The 13,256-nt window shown below is 53.2% G+C and overlaps 1 non-coding gene and 1 pseudogene across 1 annotated transcript; both read right to left on the bottom strand.

Annotated features, from left to right (window-relative positions):
* Window positions 1-1,101: 1,101 nt before the first annotated feature.
* LOC115831658 lies at window positions 1,102-1,292 on the bottom strand. Its single transcript, XR_004027177.1, has one exon. It is a non-coding gene; the product is annotated as a U2 spliceosomal RNA (small nuclear RNA).
* A 5,849-nt stretch (window positions 1,293-7,141) lies between these two features.
* On the bottom strand, window positions 7,142-7,321 carry LOC115831663 (annotated as a pseudogene).
* Between the last annotated feature and the right edge of the window lie 5,935 nt (window positions 7,322-13,256).

Genomic DNA, 13,256 nt, shown 5'->3' with positions numbered 1-13,256 from the left:
CTAAAGATGCATCAAGCATGAAGGGTGGAGCCACGATGCTTGGACTCGAGTTTCTGCTCCTGGGCGTTCCGTGATAAATGGCTTATACTACCTGCGCCTCAGTTTTTCCTGGGCAAAAAAGGAAGCTTGTTGCCGGTGCGTTGGCACCTGCCTTAAAGTGCCAGCTACTCAGCGGGCTGAAGAGGAAGAAGTTCCTACTAGGAAGACACACGGACACATATGTTCACTGCAGCACTATTTACAATAGCAAAGACTTGGAACCAACTCGAATGCCCATCAATGATAGGCTGGATAAAGAAAATGAGGCACGTATACACCATGGAATTACTACGCAGCCATCAAAAAGGATGAGTTCATGCCCTCTGCAGGAACGTGGATGCAGCCGGAAGGCCTCATTCTCAGCAAACTGACACAGGAAGCGAAAACCAAACACCGCATGTTCTCACTCCTAAGTGGGAGTTCAACAGTGAGTGAGAACACATGGACACAGGGAGGGGAACATCACACAGCGGGCCCTGACGGCGCGTGGGGGGCAAGGGGAGAGAGAGCATAAGGACAAATGGCCAACGCATGCGGGGCTTCAAACTTATATGACTGGTGCATAGGTGCAGCAAAGCACCGTGGCACACGTGTACCTATGTTCCAAACCTGCACGTCCTGCACATGTACCCCATAACTTGGGAGGGGGTGGGGGAAACCAAAAGAGAGAGCGGGGGAAAGCGGGGGGAGAGAGAGAGAAAGAGAGAGAGAGAGAGAGAGAGAGAGGAGAAGTTCAATTCAGGGTGGATCCCATTCTTTAAAAGGTCACCACCACCACCACCTCCACCGACGACACCCACTCGACTGTCAAGCTGAGATCTAAGGACCTCCAAAGGAGTAGGTCACTCGTGGCCTTCCCAAAGCGCAGTAATCACAGTGGAAACGGAATTGTGCCTGCCGCAAAAGCCTACCGTCCTCATTGTACCTCAAGGAGCGCTTAAGACAGGCCGGCGTGTCAGCGTGTCACAGGCACTGGGCGTGCAAGCCGCCCCGCAGTGTTCGTCTCTGTCCCTCTCACGTCTCTTCCTCTCTCTACTTTTAGGAAACACGTTGTATCCCCGGAGGGGATGCACCGTTCCTGGAGGCACTGCAATACCAGGCCGATGCGTGGAGTGGACGGAGCAAGCTCCTATTCCATCTTCCTGCTCCAAAAATCCATTTAATAGATTGTCCTCGGATAGAGGACGTATCAGTTATTAAACTGATAAGAACAGATACTACACTTGATCTTAGCCAAAAGGCCGAGAAGCGATGCGGGCGCCTCCGCGCCCGCCGTCGCCGTCCCACTCTCATCCACATTCAAGTCGCGGTGAGAGCCCCAGCCTCGCTCCTCGCCCCATTCCCTCTGTCTCGTCCACAGCACCATTGACGCCCTCACACACTCGGGCTGATTTCTTATTCTCCGCCTTTGAAAAGGGAAATCTTACACCCGTGCCTGTTCCGGCGTTCCCGGGCTTTCATTCCGAATTTGCATGCCCCGCCCCTTCACAGAGGACGTGGCCTCCGCGCTTGACTCCGCCCCCGGGGCCGCCTCTGCCTGGCGGAGCCGCGGCTCCGCTGGGGGCGACTTCCTCGTTTCTATCCAGCCAGCCAAAGGACACAACCGGAAGAGACTGGGGGCGAAGGCGACAGGGGTCTGTGGAAGAGACCTGTCGGCGGAGAGCGGTCCACGTTTTCCTGGAGAAAGAGGAGGCCCCAGGGCAGGAGCGCGGGCTGAGCTGGGCCTCTACTTCGCCGCGAGCGGGCGGGGAGACCGGCCCCGTACCCGAGGGAACGAGGGGCCCTATGCCGATTCAGGGAAGCCGAAGGCCTGGAGGGGCTTCCGGGAGCAGGGCCTGGAGTTCCTCTGCCAGGCAGGAGGCTGGCACCAGACACCCGGCAGAGGGAGGCGGCGCGTGGACGGCGAGGGCCCAGCAAGGATTCTCCCCAGCCCCCGTGCCTGCGTCTCCTGTGGCTCCTGAGCACGGACCGTGTCCTCTGCTGTGTAGGGAAAGCTGCCTCTCTGCTCGGGACGTGGATTCCTTTCACCTCCTCCTGGCCTGGCTACTTCTGACGCAGGTCGTCAGGACTCCGCCTGGGTGTCACCCGTCCAGGAAGCCTCCCTTAGTCTAGGGCCCTCGGCACCCGCCCCCTGTGTGCCTAGCAGCCCTCCTGTGTATTTCATCGCGCCCCCGTTGTTTATATCAGCTATTCCACTCACCACCCTTCTGGGCAATCCTTTATCTCCCGCTCTGAAATCCCAGCACTGAGGGCTGGGACCCCTCCTCAGTGCTTCTCCCTGTTTCCCCGCGCGAGTCTGGCGCCTGGCGTGTGGAAGGCGCTCAGTCGAAGTTTGTGGAGCGAGGAAACGACGCAAACGTGATGAGCACCACAGACCGCGACAGAGAAGACGCAGTTAGGAGGCTACTGGCCCGGCGCGGGGGAAAAGGGGGAAGGTCGGGCTCGGGGTGGCAGGACCCCAGAGGGCTGGGGTGACTGCCGGGGTGCTCTTGGGGCAAGATGGGCGTCAAGGCCCCCAGCAAGGTTGGGATAAAGTTTCTCTCCGAGGCTCAGACTGCCGCCTGCGGGGTCAGCGTTTCCCTCTCCCTTCCTCCTTCCTAACGCAGCTTCAGCGGAGGGCCGAGGGCTTTCCGCGCATTGCCTCGAAAATTCATTTCACTCCACCGCCCTAAGAGGTGGGCCTTAATATGAGCCACGGCCAGGGTTAGGGTGAGGCCACTCCTCCAGGGCAGAATTTCAGGGGGTGCCCCAACCCACCCCCGCCCTAAACCATTCAGCAATCAACATAAATTATAGTTCAACGCAATATATCTCACCTTGTGGGCGGCAAGCCACCCGGGTGCCGAGGCAAGAGCCCGAAGGCACAAGCTGTTCCAGTATAATAAAGAAAATAATTAGAATAAGAAAAGTTTTACTAGAGATAGGATACAGATATGATTATATCTGACTATTATCAGTCATTAGTTTGTAGCATTACTCTTTGTTCTATTACCATAATAATCTCCGTTCTATTATGCTTACCTAGGGAAAACCGGGCCACACAGAGTTAGGAGCCGAAGGGCCACAGTGAGAGGTGACCAGAAAACAAGAGTGTGAGCCCTCATTCACGCCCAGAGAAGGGCCGCTTGAGGGCTCCTTGGCCTAGCGGTAATGCCAGTTGCCTGGGAAGGCCCTGGTTCCTTAGGAGACCTTGGTCTAGCCGTGGCGCCAGTGCCTGGGAAGGCACCCGTTACTTAGCAGACCGGGAAGGGGAATCTCCCTCTCCCCAGGGGAGATAGAGAACACTCCGCTCCACCACCTCTTGAGGGAGGCCTGACATCAGCCAGGCCTGCCCGCAGTCATCCGCAGGCCTCAACGTCTCCCTGTGATGCTGTGGGGGCTTCAGTGGTCACCCTCCTTGTTCACTTTCATGTTCCGCCTGTACACCTGGCTCCCCCTTTTAAGTCCTTAGAAGAGAGCAGTAGCAGAATGAGTAAAAGTACCAAAGTCTTTGATCTTTCTGATAAGTGCGTGGAAGAAACGCTGACGTCTGCTGTCCTCCCTCTCCACCTCGGCTACCACAAAGGGAAAGGCCCCCCGTCCAGTGGACACGTGACTCGCGTGACCTATCAATCATTTGAGATGACTGACACTCCTTACCCTGCCCCCTTGCCTTGAATCCAATAAATAGCAGCGCCTCCAGGCATCCCGGGCCACTACCTGTCTCCGCGCTTTGGTGGCAGTGGTCCCCCGGGCCCAGCTGTCTTTCTTCCTATCTCTTTGTCTTCTCTCTTTATCTCTACGATCTCTCGTCTCCGTCTCCGCACACACGAAGAGAAAACCCACAGACCCCGTAGAGCTGGAGCCCACATTATCTCAGCTACCTGATAATCAAGATATTCATGTGGACTACTGAGTCTTTCGGTGCCCCCTTGCTATTCAATATTTTCCCTGCGGGCGAGTGTTTCCCTCACTTCACGCCATCCCGATCTCCGCCGTCGTGTCTTGTCATCCCCATTCTACCGCCCAGCACGGTGTAGTGTGGCAGCCGCTAGCCACGGGTATCTAGGGAGCCCTGGAAATGTGGTCAGTTCTAATGGAGCTGTGCTGTAAGTGTGAAATACACATGAGATTTTGACGGCAGTGTCAGTAAAATCCTCACAATTTTTTTTTTTTTTTTTTTTTTGAGACGGAGTTTCCGCTCTCGTTACCCAGCCTGGAGTCCAATGGGGCGATCTAGGCTCTCTGTAGCCTCCGCCTCCCGGGTTCAAGCGATTCTCCTGCCTCAGCCTCCCGAGCAGCTGGGACTACAGGCGTGTGCCACCACGCCCGGCTAAGTTTGTGTTCTTCGTACAGACGGGGTTTCTCCATGTTGGTCGGGCTGGTCTCCAACACCCGACCTCTGGTGATCCGCCCAGCTGCCGCCTCCCAAAGTGTTGCGATTACAGGCTTGAGCCGCCGCTCACCCAGGCTTTCTGTTTTTATTTTTGAGACAAACTCTTGCTCTGTCACCCAGGCTGGAGTGCAGAGGCGCGATCTCGGCTCACGGCAGCCTCTACCTCCCGGGTTCCAGCGATTCTCCTGCCTCAGCCTCTCGGGTAGCTGGGATTACAGGCGTAGGCCACCACGCCCGGCTAATTTTTGTCTTTATAGGGGGGTTTCGCCATGTCGGCCAGGCTGGTCTCGAGCTCCTGACCTCAGGCGATCCGCCCGCCTCGGCCTCCCAAAGCGCCGGGATTACAGACCTGAGCCACCGCGCCGGGCTCTTTCATTCTGTCTTTATTTTCTGAGATAAGAGTCTCGCTCGGACCCTCAGGTTGGACTGCAGTGGCGTGATCTCGGCTCGCTGAAACTTCCGCCTCCCGGGTTCAAGCGATTCTCCTGTCTCAGCCTCCCGAGTAGCTGGGATTATTGACGCGCAGCACCACGCCCGGCTAATTTTTGTGGTTTTCGTACCTTCTGTCTTCTGCCCTTCAGTACCGCATAGAGCCGCAGAAGACTAGTGAGTCGAACCAACAGCCCCTCTTGCAGCAGTTGCTGATCACGGGGCTGCCCCCGGTACTCATCCTGTGTCTCTCCTCCAAATCCCCGCTCCTCCTCGGCTATCACCTCTGCCGGTGCCGGTGGTTTCCCTGGGTACCGGGAACCAAACACTCATTCCCGAGGGGCCTAAGCCCCCCGTGGCCAGGCCCTTCTCAAGTCACGGTTCCTGCACCGTCACAGTTACAGGTGGCCCTGGGAGTAACACCTGGCACCCAAACCGATCACCAGAGGCCACACATAGTCCACCTGCCCTCCCTGCATAAGATCAGCTCTTCCTCCTCCCGACGATAGATCAGGGTCAATGATCCCTGCCAAGATGGCGACTCCTCCAGCCTGCTGGTCCAACCTTCAAGCAACAGCTGTGGGGGCCACAGCTGTTGCTTCAAGGCTTGAAGTTCAATGGGACCCTCTCCCGCTTTCTACAAACTGGTTCCTTTATTTTTCTGTTTATTTATTTGGGACGGGCTCTGGCTCTGTCACCCAGGCTGGAGTGCAGTGGTGCAATCACTGCTCACTGCAGCATCCGCCTCCCAGCGTCCACCCATCCCCCCGCCTCAGCCTCTGGAATAGCTGGGGTACAGATACGCGCCAGCGCGAACGGGTTTTCGCTAGGTTGCCTGGGCTCTTTCTTCCTTTGTCTTTGTTTGTTTGTTTGTTTCGAGACGGGGCTCTGGCTCTGTCGCCGGGGCTGCAGTGCAATGGCGTGATGTCACCTCACTGCGGCCTTCTGGGCTCAAGCGATCCTCCCACTGTGCCCGGCCTGAAGGCAGCCTTTAGAGAAAGAAGCAGGGGGAGTTCTTCGGAGGACCGACAAGATTTCTGGAGTTTGGAAAGGGTGAGAGACTGGGTCAGCGAAAGGGACATTCCGATCTTTATGCTGGGATGCAACGTATAGATACAGGCATGAGACCCAAAAGAGCCGGCAGAGATTTGTCATCATGGTTGCAAGGCAACTGCCGGTGGCTGATCCCGTAAAGGATACACGTACCTAGAACGGAGCCTAAAGATGCATCGAGCATGAAGGGTGGAGCCACGATGCTTGGACTCGAGTTTCTGCTCCTGTGCGTTCCGTGATAAATGGCTTATACTACCTGCGCCTCAGTTTTTCCTGGGCAAAAAAGGAAGCTTGTTGCCGGTGCGTTGGCACCTGCCTTAAAGTGCCAGCTACTCAGCGGGCTGAAGAGGAAGAAGTTCCTACTAGGAAGACACACGGACACGTATGTTCACTGCAGCACTATTTACAATAGCAAAGACTTGGAACCAACTCGAATGCCCATCAATGATAGGCTGGATAAAGAAAATGTGGCACGTATACACCATGGAATTACTACGCAGCCATCAAAAAGGATGAGTTCATGCCCTCTGCAGGAACGTGGATGCAGCCGGAAGGCCTCATTCTCAGCAAACTGACACAGGAAGCGAAAACCAAACACCGCATGTTCTCACTCCTAAGTGGGAGTTCAACAGTGAGTGAGAACACATGGACACAGGGAGGGGAACATCGCACAGCGGGCCCTGACGGCGCGTGGGGGGCAAGGGGAGAGAGAGCATTAGGACAAGTGGCCAACGCATGCGGGGCTTCAAACCTAGGTGACTGGTGGATAGGTGCAGCAAAGCACCGTGGCACACGTGTACCTATGTTCCAAACCTGCACGTCCTGCACATGTACCCCATAACTTGGGAGGGAGTGGGGGAAACCAAAAGAGAGAGCGGGGGAAAGCGGGGGGAGAGAGAGAGAGAGACAGAGAGAGAGGAGAAGTTCAATTCAGGGTGGATCCCATTCCTTTAAAAGGTCACCACCACCAACGACACCCACTCGACTGTCAAGCTGAGATCTAAGGACCTCCAAAGGAGTAGGTCACTCGTGGCCTTCCCAAAGCGCAGTAATCACAGTGGAAACGGAATTGTGCCTGCCGCAAAAGCCTACCGTCCTCATGGTACCTCAAGCAGCGCTTAAGACAGGCCGGCGTGTCAGCGTGTCACAGGCACTGGGCGTGCAAGCTACTCCGCAGATTCGTGTCTGTCCCTCTCACATCTCTTTCTCTCTCTCTACTTTTAGGAAACAAGTATGTATCCCCGGAGGGGGTGCACCGTTTTTGGAGATACTGCCATACCAGCTCGACGCGTGTAATGGACACAGTAAGCGTTCTGCTCCAAAAATCCATTTAACATATTGTCCTTGGAGAGCAAAACTTATCAGATTTTAAACTGATAAGAACAGATCCGATAATTGATTTTAACCAAAAGGCCGAAGAGTGATAACAAATTTTTTCTTTTAGCCACAGCACTCCTTCTCCCACTCATCGTGAGCTCACGGTAAGAAAAGTGATTGTCAAGTAAAGAAGCACTCTCTGCCCTAGGTTCACACGGTTTTCCTTGTTACAATTTGTAACATTGCACAAGTAATAGTGTTATAAGTTTGGGGGGATATTTACTTTCCCTTTTTGTTCCCATAGTTCCCGAGCGAAACAGCCATCTGAAATTTGCATGCCCCGCCCCACAAGCGCCGAGCTCCGTCCTCCCTGCAGGCGGGCCCTATTATCACCGACTAACATCATTTTGCGGACTTGATTTATGTATTTATTTAAGACGAATTTTCGCACTGTTGCCCGGGCTGGAGTGCAGTGGCGCCATCTCGGCTCATTGCAGCCTCCGCTTCCCGGGTTCACGCGATTCTCTTGCCTCAGCCTCAGGAGTAGCTGGGATTAAAGGCGCACACCAGCACATCAGGCTAAATTTTTGTATTTTTAGTAGAGACGGGGTTTCACTGTTGGCCAGTCTGGTCTCGAACTCCTGACCTCGTGATCCTCCTGCCTCGGCCTCCCAAAGTGCTGGGATTACAGGCGTAAGCCACCGTGCCCGGCCTGGACTTACTTTATTATATGTGTTATAGACATGTAATTACATATTTTGTATAGTTGACCACACGGAAACAGGCACTTACGTCTCCGTCCCTCTAGCCATTTCTCATCCGTCTCGACCGGCGTTTTCCTTGAGGCGAGGGCGCAGTCCCGGGGGATGCAGCGCTTGCTCCTACAGGTTCGAGGGCTGGGCGGAGCCTTGGGAAACAGGCCCTGGTAATCTCCGCTCACTGAGTGGCGCTGCGAAGCTGCTTCTGACGGGGAAGGAGGAGAGGGGCCTGGAACCGCCGAGGGAACCACCAGTTCCGACGCCCTGGGGTGGGCCAGGAGGACGGAGTGGCTGGGGCTGCGCGGGGCGGTGGGCTGGGCGGGAGGAGCGGGGGTCCGGGAGGTGACCCCGGTGGGCGTCCGATCGGGCTGGGTCTTGTGGGCTCCCCGCCCGCGGAGGGGGCGCGCAGAGGGAGGGCGGTAGCACAGTGAGCGCGACCACTACTTCCCTGTGAACGCGAGAGCTCAGACAAGCCACAGGGAGCCAGGGCCGAGAAACCGGAAGACCGGCGAGGAGACCATAGCACCCTCCCAGGAAAGAGAGCGCGAGGGCTTGGGCCAGGTTGGGGACAGTGCGGGAGCTGAGGAGTGGCCAGATTCTGGGTGTACTTTGAAAGCAGAGCTGATGGCCTTTGCGGACAGTTGGAATGAGGGTTGAGAGAAAGGAGTGGAGGATGACTCCAAGGGTTTGGCCAGAGCGACTGCCATATTCAGCCTGGGCGACAAAAGCGAAACTACGTCTCAAAAAAAAAAAAAAAAAAAAAAAAAAAAAATTCTGCCAGGCACAGTGGCTCACGCCTGTAATTTCAGCACTTTGGGAAGCCGAGGCGAGCGGATCATTTGAGGTCAGGAGTTCAAGACCAGCCTGACCAATGTGGTGAAACCCTGTCTCTACTAAAAATACAAAAATTACTCTGGTGTGGTGGCAGTGTCCTGTAATCCCAGCTACTTGGGAGGCTGAGGCAGGAGACTCTCTTGAACCCGGGAGGCAGAGGTTGCAGTGAGCTAAGATAGCACCACTGCACTACAGCCTGGGGAACATAGTGAGACTCTGTCTCAAAAAAAAAAAAAAAAAAGAAAAAAAAAAAGCCACAACACATAAGGCTGAAGGAGACTTAAAGAGACCTGACAACCAAAAGTGACAAGTGATCCTGGGCCAGAAAAACCTAAAAGACTTTATTGGGACAATTGGTGAAATCTGAACTCGGACTGTAGATTCCAGTATGGAATTAATGTGAAACTTCCAGAAGGCCTTTGTTCTTAGGAAACACACCGAAGTATTGGTGGACTGGGGGGTGAAGGGACATCCCGTGTGCAAATTACTTACCAATGGTTCAGGAAAAAAATGTATATAGGTGTCTTCTTATGAGTGTGTGTGTTGTGTAAGAGAGAGAGTGAGACAAAGAAAGAGAGAGAAAATTATAAAGTAAATGTGGCCATCAAGGGGAGAGAGAGGGAGTGAGGGAGGGAGGGACAGACAACAGAGAGAGAGAGAGAAAAGAAAGAGCACAAACTTGGGAGTTAAGAAGTGTGTCACTGAACCCCAGACTTCTTGCTTTACCAACTGTGTACCTTGCGGGGATGGGGAAGAGGGTAGAGAAGTTCTCCATGTAAGTCTTTTAACTTTTCTGCAAGTCTGAAGTTATTCAGAGATTAAAATAATTGAGGCTGGGCACAGCAGCTCATGCCTGTAATCCCAGCACTTTGGGAGGCTGAGGCGGGCAGATCACCTGAGGTCAGGAGCTCAAGACCACCCTGGCCAACATGGTGAAACCCCATCTCTACTAAAAATACAAAAATTAGCCAGGTGTGGTGGTGCATGACTGTAATTCCAGCTACTAGGGAGGCTGAGGCAGGAGAGTCGCTTGAACCTGGGAGGCAGAGGTGGCAGTGAGCCGAGATGGCATCACTGCACTCCAGCTTGGACAACAGAGGGAGACTCTGTCTCAAAAAAATAAATAGGCCGGGCATGGTGGCTCACGCCTCTAATCCCGCCACTTTGAGAGACGGAGGTGGGCAGATCACTTGAGGTCAGGAGTTTGAGACCAGCCTGGCTATCATGGTGAAACCCCATCTCAATTACGAATACAAAAATTAGCCCACCGAGGTGGTGGGCGCCTATAATCCCAGCTACTCAGGTGGTTGAGGCAGGAGAATTGCTTTAACGCAAGAGGTAGGGGTTCCAGTGAGCCGAGATTATGCCACTGCACTCCAGCCTGGGTGACAGAGTGAGACTCCGTCTCAAATAAATGAATAAATAAATAAAATAAAAAATAGAGAGGGGAGAGAGAGAGAATGACAGGGACAAATATAGACAAGTGTTTGGAGGAGTTTTCCTGTTAAAAGAAGGGAAATGAGATGGTAACTATAGAGTGAAGTGGGGTCAAGCTAGGGTTTATTTATTTATTTTTAGGGTTTGTTTTAAAGTGGAAACAATAACAGCATTTTACCTGCTGGGGGTGGGCAGGGGGCGGGGGCTGGAAGAGAATACAACCCAGAGAATATGAAGGATGCAGAAGAGAGGGAGAGTTGCCAGAGGTAAGGAGGGATGGATGGGTTCCTGTGCCCAAGTGTCAGGTGGGCCTTTGCCAGGAGCACGGATGGCTCATCCACAGCACCAGAGGGGAAGGTAGAGGTGGTGGTTACACGTGGAGGAGGTGGGTGGATGTGTCCGGGGAACTCACGGAAGTTTCCTCTGATTGTTTCTATTCCCCTGGGGACATAGAAAGCAAGGTAGTCAGCTGAGGTTCTTTGGAGGTTGAAGAAGAAAGTGAGAATCAGCTGTCTGGAAAATGTAAGATCTATACATTAGGGAAACAGGATGATTTCACTTCTCAACACTAAGAGGCTCACCTGAGTCAGCGATTGGAAAGTTAACCCCCACTATACCACCAGGGTCCCTTGGACCCAAAGTTATAGCTGACTAATCCATTCTTCTCCCACCCCGAGCCCCCATTCATTTCCGTTTCTTTTTGGAGCAATTCTAGATGTACATACTGATATTTCATGACCTTTGTTCTTTTACAGGTCTTCCAATGAAATAAATAAGTTTCTTTCTTCCCCCCCCCCACCCCCTGTTTTTTTGAGATGGAGTCTCACTGTGTTGCTCAGGCTGAAATGCGGTGGCACGATCTTGACTCAATGCAGCCTCTGCCTCCAGGGTTCAAGCGATTCTCCCACCTCAGCCTCCCAAGTAGCTGGGATTACAGGCATGCACCTCCATGCCTGGCTAATTTTTGTGGTTTTAAGGTGGGGAATTAAAGAAAAATAAAATTTAAAAGAAAGAGAAATTTTCGTGTATTAGGCTGACTTGTCCCAGAGGCAGCAACAGGCACAGCCCAGACCCAGGAAAAGTCTTGATAATATTATCTAATGTGCTCTGGAGACTCTCTCGGCACTCCCTCAACATAAGGAGAAGAAAAACAAATTTTCCTTTGTTTTATGGAATGAGTTTATAGATTCCTGTTCTCTGTAACTGTAGGGTCCGGCCCTACTGGGCCTTGCGGGTTGTTCTCTTCGTGTGCAGAGACAAAGATGGTAGAAAAATAAGACACGAGACTAAGAGATAGTAGGAAAGACAGCTGGGCCCAGGGGGCCACTACCATCAATGCACGGAGTCCAGTAGTGGCCCCGAATGCCTGGACATGCTGCTATTTATTGTATACAAGGCAAGAGGGCAGGGTAAGGAGAGTGAGTCATCCCCAGTGATTGATAAGGTCAAGCAAGTCACATGGGGGTGTTCTTTGTGGTAGCCGAAGCAGAGAGGGAGGACCGCATACGTCAGCATTTTTTCTATGCACTTGTCAGAGAGATCAAAGACTAATACTTTCACTAATTCCGCTACTGCTATCTTCTAGGAACTTAAAAGAGGAACCAGGTGTACAGGCGGAATGTGAAAGTGGAGAAGGAGCGTGACCACTGAAGCACAGCACCACAGGGAGGGGTTTAGGCCTCCGGATGACTGTGGGCAGGCCTGGCTAATGTCAGACCTCCCACTAGAGCTGGTGGAGCAGAGTGTTCTCTAACTCCCCCCAAGGAAAGGGAAACTCCCTTTCCTGGTCCGCTAAGTAATGGTTGCCTTCCCAGGCACTGGTGCTACCGCAAGACCAAGGTCTGCTAAGTAACGGGTGCCTTCCCAGGCACTGGTGCTACCGCTAGACCAAGGTGTCCTCAAGCGGCCTTTATCAGGGTGTGACAGAGGACTTTCACTCTTATCTTCTGCTCACTTCTCACAATGTCCCTTCAGCTCTACTAAAAATACAAAAATTAGCCGGGCATGGTGGTGCACGCCTGTAATCCCAGCTACTCAGGAGGCTGAGGCAGGAGAATTGCTTGAACCTGAGAGGCAGAGGTTGCAGTGAGAGGATCGTGCCACTGCACTCCAGCCTGGGTGACAGATTGAGACTCTCTCAAAAAAAAAGAAAAAGAAAAAAGGTGTAAGAGTTAAAGAGGAAAGAAACATGAAAGGGGATGGGCGGTGGGGGAGTGGAGTAACATGTACCACAGAGTAACAGAGGGAGGGGTGGTAGAAGGTGATTGGAGAGTGTGACCCTGGAAGTGGATGGTGGATGGCGTAATGGCATCAGCAATGACAAGATCTAGACTTAGACCAGGGAAGTGAGTGGCTGGGGTAGGTAAGGCCTAGGTCAAGGAACTGGGGAACTGGGTGTCAATTGATGACAGGAGTTATGTTGGAAAGTGAGCCAGGAGCTAAAACCTTCAAGGAATAAGTAAGTGTTGGCATGAGAGTGACTGGCCACAGGACAGATGACAGCAATAAGAGGAGGCAGTGGGCAGTATGGGTACAAGGCACAATGGAATGAGGGGTGGGGAGAACCAACACAGAAAGGAAAGCAATCAATGTCCTAAGTGGAGGATAGAGGGAAAGAAGAAAGGAGGCTGGGAATAGAGAGGACAGTAGGAAAATGAGCAAGGTTTCAGGAATCAGACACGGGAGAAGAGATGAGGCTTCTTGTGCCTGACCCATACAGAGCAGAAATGCAGAACTTCAGGGTCATTCTACAGTGAGTGGCAGATACATGGAAGACAGCTGCAGCATTAGTTCTTTGCACTCACTACCTGGGGGATGTCACCTCTGTCCAAGTGTCATGCCCAAGGGGTTCGCCTTGCCTGCTGCCTAAACAGAGCTGATTCATCAGAACAGGGGAATTACAACAGAGAAAGAGTAATTTGGCTGGGCGCAGTGGCTCACACCTGTAATCCCAGCACTTTGGGAGGCCGAGGCAGGTGAATCACCTAAGGGCAGGAGTTTGAGACCAGCCTGGC

This window comes from Nomascus leucogenys, chromosome 19 (genome assembly GCF_006542625.1).
Source record: "Nomascus leucogenys isolate Asia chromosome 19, Asia_NLE_v1, whole genome shotgun sequence".
NCBI classification, from domain to species: Eukaryota; Metazoa; Chordata; class Mammalia; order Primates; family Hylobatidae; genus Nomascus; species Nomascus leucogenys.
Note: the sequence above shows the minus strand (reverse complement) of the source record. Positions and strands in the feature narration are given on the sequence as shown.